The sequence below is a fragment of the Triticum aestivum genome, unplaced genomic scaffold (genome assembly GCF_018294505.1).
Source record: "Triticum aestivum cultivar Chinese Spring unplaced genomic scaffold, IWGSC CS RefSeq v2.1 scaffold82441, whole genome shotgun sequence".
NCBI classification, from domain to species: Eukaryota; Viridiplantae; Streptophyta; class Magnoliopsida; order Poales; family Poaceae; genus Triticum; species Triticum aestivum.
The window spans coordinates 1-5622 of record NW_025229915.1 but is presented as its reverse complement, the minus strand read 5'-3'; the positions used below and the strand labels follow the sequence as shown (position 1 = coordinate 5622).

Sequence of the window (5622 nt, the reverse complement as noted above, 5' to 3'; positions counted from 1 at the left end):
AGCTGGAGCTCGCTTTCCTTCCGGAGGAGATAGACAACGCACTTCAGGGTATGAAAACCAATACGGCCCCGGGGCCGGACGGGTAGCCGGTGGCTATGTTCAAACATTTCTGGCCTTTGCTGCGCGAACCCATTTTCGCGGTGTGTAACGGCTTCATGCGAGGTTTCGTCGACATGGCGCGTCTTAATTTCGGTGTGCTGTCGCTCATTCCGAAAGTACCTGGTGCGGACCACATTCGCCAGTACACACCCATTACGCTCATCAACGTACCTTTCAAAATATGCGCCAAAGGCTGCGCTACCCGCCTCTCGCCGATCGCCCATCGTACCATTAGTCGTGCGCAATTGGCTTTCATCCGAGGGAGGAATATTTTGGAGGGTCCGTTAGCCTTACAAGAGACCCTCCACGAGCTCAAACGCACGCACGAATCTGCGATTCTTCTCAAGTTAGACTTCGAGAAGGCCTACGACCGCGTTAATTGGGATTTTCTTCGACAAATCCTTATTAGCAGAGGTTTCTCGCCGGCGTGGGTGCATCGAGTCATGCAATTGGTCTCGGGGGCTAGATTGCGGTCTCAGTTAATGGAGAAGTAGGGAACTTCTTCAGGAACAAACGTGGCTTACGCAAAGGTGATCCCATGTCAAACATGGCTTACGCTGGCAGCAATGCTGCGGAAAGCGGTGGAGGCTGGGCACATCAAAGGGGTGTTGGGACACCTCATCCCAGGGGGGATATCACATCTACAATATGCGGACGATACGCTATTGCTTTTTCAGCCGGACCTCCACAGCGTGGCTAGAATTAAAGCCCTGCTTATAAGCTTCGAACTCATGTCGGGCCTTAAAATCAACTTTCACAAGTGTGAAGTGATGCCCATGGGCATGGACGAGCACGAAGGTAGTCGCATCGCGGATCTACTTAACTGTAAACTTGGCAAACTCCCGTTTACATATCTGGGCCTCCCGTTGGACGCCAAGCGCATCTCGATAGAGGGGTGGGCTCCGCTCAGGACTAAGGTGGGCGGGCGGGTTTGCCCGTGGAGGGGTAAGTTTATGTCCTCGGCCGCTAGGCTGGTGCTCACGAATGCAAGCCTCTCCTCGCTCCCGCAATTCGCCATGGGTCTTTTCCTCCTGGCTGAAGGGGTGCATGCCAAGATGGATACACCCAGGTCCCGTTTCTTTTGGGAAGGATCGGGGCCCAAACGCAAGTACCACATGGTCAGGTGGGACGCGGTTTGCCGGCCCAAAGCCCAGGGAGGGCTTGGGATCACGAATACTAGAATTCTCAACATCGCGCTGATGTGTAAGTGGATTTGGAAACTCTCGCAGGGGGCGACGGGTCTGTGGGTTTACCTGTTGCGTGCAAAGTACTTCCCCTCTGGGAATTTTTTCGAAGGAGTGGCGAGGGGCTCTCCTTTCTGGAACGACCTGCAAGCGGTTCGGCCGGCTTTCGCTATGGGGGCCAAGTTCGGCATTGGCAATGGGCGTTCGTCCCGGTTTTGGTTAGACCACTGGGTAGGAAATCGGCCTCTATGGCAAGACTTGCAGGACCTGTACAGCTTGGCGGTCAACCCGGAGCAGCATGTTGCGACGGCACTTGCCTCCTCCCCCCTCCCCGCGATCTCCTTTAAACGGGAACTAACGGGTACAGACCAAGCTCACTTCACGGTCTTGCTTGATCTAATCACGCCGGTCGCGCTTTCCCCGCACGAGGATACAGTAACTTGGTCTCTCACCCCATCCGGCAAGTTTTCCGTCAAGTCGTTGTACCGGAAACTTTGTCAGGGCCAGTCCTCCCGCGCGCCGAAAGGCTTATGGACTGCGCGACTCCCGCTTAAAATTAAGGTGTTTTTTTGGCAACTGTTTCGCAACAGATTGCCTACCTCGGCTAATGTTGCCAAACGCAGTGGCCCGTCCTCCGGCCTTTGTGCTTTGTGCAACGTCCCGGGAGACGTGAATCATGTGTTCTTTCGCTGCCCGTTAGCGCGTTTCGCTTGGGCTGCGTTTCGCACCGCAGCCAACACCACATGGAACCCGAGCTCGACTGCCGACCTCGTGGCCATTGTTGACTCGGTTCATGGTGGCAACAATCGCGTTCTTTGGAGCTGTGTGGGGGCGCTGGCCTGGGCCCTCTGTCTCACGAGGAACAAACTAGCGATCGAAGGAATATTCCCATCACACCCTGCTAATATCATCTACAAATGCAACCTTTTCCTGCAGCAGTGGAGTCCGTTGGCGAAGCGCAAGGATGCTGATAAACTCCAACATGCACAAGAACGTCTTCGTCAAGTTTACCTGATGGCTAGGGAGCCACCCGCCTCTTCTTTGACTTGAAGTGGCCCTTTTGGACGGCGCACGCACGAGCGAGCCTGCGTGCTCTAAGCTCAGGCTGCGAGCCATGTAATCATCTTCGCTTGCTCAGTGCTGCTTTTGGCCTGCCCGATAACTATTCAGACTTTGCGCTACCACTTGGCCGGAGCCTCCGTGCTCGTTGTGTAATCTCAGACCGTGTCAGTTACGCTGCCTAGTTGTGAGCTTTATTAATTTAAAGCCGGACGCGCCCAGCGTCTTTGTTCTAAAAAAAACCCGGCTGGGAAAGCTTTTGGAAGCTTCTTAAAACCGAGAACAACTTTCTTCATTGCAGCCTTATATGGGCCGGGCCGTTTGAAGGGAAGAAGGGAGGGAGGTGTGCACCCGTTTGCAGGAACGCCTGTAATGATGGGCGCTTAATTTCTTCCTAGCTAAGAATGCTAATTGTTTTTTTTTCTGAAACCGGAGCCTTTAGGAATCAATTTATCAATTAAGAAGAAGAGATTTACCTGGTTAATTGTAGAAACAGCGGGATCAAAACAGCGGCATCCTTCTATTTCTGTCTACCATTTCTTCCTAGTGAAGAACGCCAATTGCATTTGTTTTTGAAACCGAAGCATTTAGGCTGGTCATAATGGAGAGTAACATATACTAGTATCATGCATATGATACTAGTTTATGATACTACATCTATAGTGCATAGTATCATAAAGTGGTATCATAGATGGTCTCATTTATTGTCATGCATGACACATAGTAGTATAACATTTATTATGTTACGGTATCTATCTATGTTACTACTACCCTCTCTTTCTTCTTTAATTGCTTGCCACATAAGCATGTTTGCAAGTCCCAAGTACATGATACTAGCTTTGTTACCCCCACTATGGCCAGCCTTAGGGCTCAATTTATTAATTAAGAAGAAGATAGTTATCTGGTTAATCACAGAAAGTTGGACAAAAACCAAAACAAATAGGCCGATTTGACATGTGACAAAAATGCCACGCACAAAGAGATGCACCGACGGAAGTAAGCAGAGATTGTCGTACTACTCCCCGAGCAAGCGCTTTCGACTCTGCCATCGACAGCCTGCAAGGATGCCCTCATCACAACAGAAGCTTGAGCACACTAAGGAAGGCCAAACAGTCGGCCACACACGCCGATAACTAGGACTTGTTAGTTTACGACTGTCTGAACAAAGCTTCCGAGGCTGCCGATCTAAAAGTGGTAGTAAAAGAAACTTAAGATCGCTGTATATGATTTGGCCAAATAACTCATAGCTCGATTGGCACTGCACTAACGGAGTGAATAAATAAATGAACAAAGGGATGTGTGAAAACAACTCCTACACCGTGCCCATCAAGAGTGTACATGGTTACAAGAAAGCCAACGGCAAGAAAAATAATACTGAATACTATGGAAAAAAGACGATCGAAAGACTAATTGCGGCCTGCTCTTGCTGCTAATTGAATCGAATGGAGTGACGGTTCGGGTGCGCCTGCAAGGCGTCCCTGAACGCAGACTCGGCACGACGGTCCACTTCACCGCAATACGCGAACCCCAACTTGATTTGCTGGAGAGCTAACACGTGCTCTATGCCGACTGGGGTAGCGCCGCCCCAGTGCCTCTCCCATAAATGTAGCTCGAGTCTTTGTAGCTTGGGCATTGACCCGACCTCGAAGCACAGGTGTGCCATAACATCGTCTTGTGCAGAGTGTAGCTCATGACCTTCGTCTTGAAAGTATGTCTGAAAGTACTCCAAAGCTGGAAATAATCCTGTGCGGACTATGATAGCTCCATTTGCAGCAAAATGCAACAAACATAATTTGAATTCCATCAGGGAGGGCAGCTCTCCAAGAAGACCAATGTCATCAGTCGATGTCTGCCTAACATACAGCTCCAGATGATGGAGACAATGGAGATCACCAAAGCATCATCAATTTCAGTTGTATCTTCTATGACGAAAAAGAGCTCCCGCAAATTGGTTAGCTCGCCCAGGCCCTTGATATCCTCTGAGGAGCAACCTGTCAACTGAAACCCATTCAGAGTTCGCAGTAATTTCAAGTTGCCGATCCCTTCAGGCAGCCTATGACATAGAGCAGTCAGATGGGATAAACGGGGCAACTGAACTACATCAGACGGAATTCAATCAGAAGTCAGTTCCAGTGTTTCCAAATGCACTAGTCCTTTCAATTCAGACGGAAGCTTTATGTTTCCTGCTGTAACCTTCAAATATCTCAGATGAAACAAGCGGTTGATATCACTGAGATCAACTGTGATACCCCAGTTTTCAATGAGCAGCACCCGGAGATATTTGGAAAACAATAAAGAATTCAAGTACTTGGACCCTCCGAATGACACAATCGATCTAACCTTCGACAGACCAGTAGCCCTTGATATTGTACCATTTGTGGCATCATTAGAACTCGAGCAAAAGAACAATCGGCGGACCTTGGGCTTGCATTCATGCAATCTTGCCATGTCTTCAGAATTGTATACCATACTCATGAAATTTTCTTCTTGACATTTGCTTATAATAACATCACGAATCACATCATGCACTTTGCAAGAAATCACATCCCTAGCGACTGTCCGTTCAGGCTGAATCAAGCTTCTGTTGATAAGCTCATTGAAATAACTCCTTGCAACATCCTCCAAATCTAGCCCAGGTAAACTGCGCACAAGGCCTTCAGCTATCCATTGTCGAACAAGATCATCCCTCATGATCTCGTAGTCCTCTGGATGCATACCAAGACGTAAGCAACATGCCCGAAGATGAACAGGAAGATGCATGTAGCTAAGGTTTAATATACGCCTCATTCCTTCCATGGTGAGGTCTGTGGCAGATTGAACTCCCAAGTAACTCCTTATGCTCTCCCAATCCTGCCTTAATATTCCTGGACGACTAGCTAATATGCCGCCTATTGTAATAACAGCGAGGGGCAGTCCACCACACCTCTTCAAAATTTCAGTTGAAACTTCTTCATATGGGATGGAGAGACATGCTCAGGCCCAAACACTCTACTAAAGAATAACCTTTTTGAGTCTTGGTCGTTGAGAGGCTTCATTTTGTAAATGCACTGCTGGCGATTGTGACATGCCCAGCAAGCCACATCTTCCACTCGTGTAGTTACGATTATTCTACTACCATTGCCACTATCTGGAAAAGCACAACTAATATCATCCCATGTTTGTCGACCTCACAAGTCATCGACTACGATAAAGTACCTGTCATTGTTGGAATACGTTAGTATATATGTTACATGTATTACAATACAATATATATATATATATATATATATATATATATATA

At 48.3% G+C, this 5622-nt stretch overlaps 1 pseudogene; it reads right to left on the bottom strand.

Moving 5' to 3' along the window:
* Positions 1-3540: 3540 nt before the first annotated feature.
* On the bottom strand, positions 3541-5508 carry LOC123175196 (disease resistance protein RGA5-like; annotated as a pseudogene).
* Positions 5509-5622: the final 114 nt, after the last annotated feature.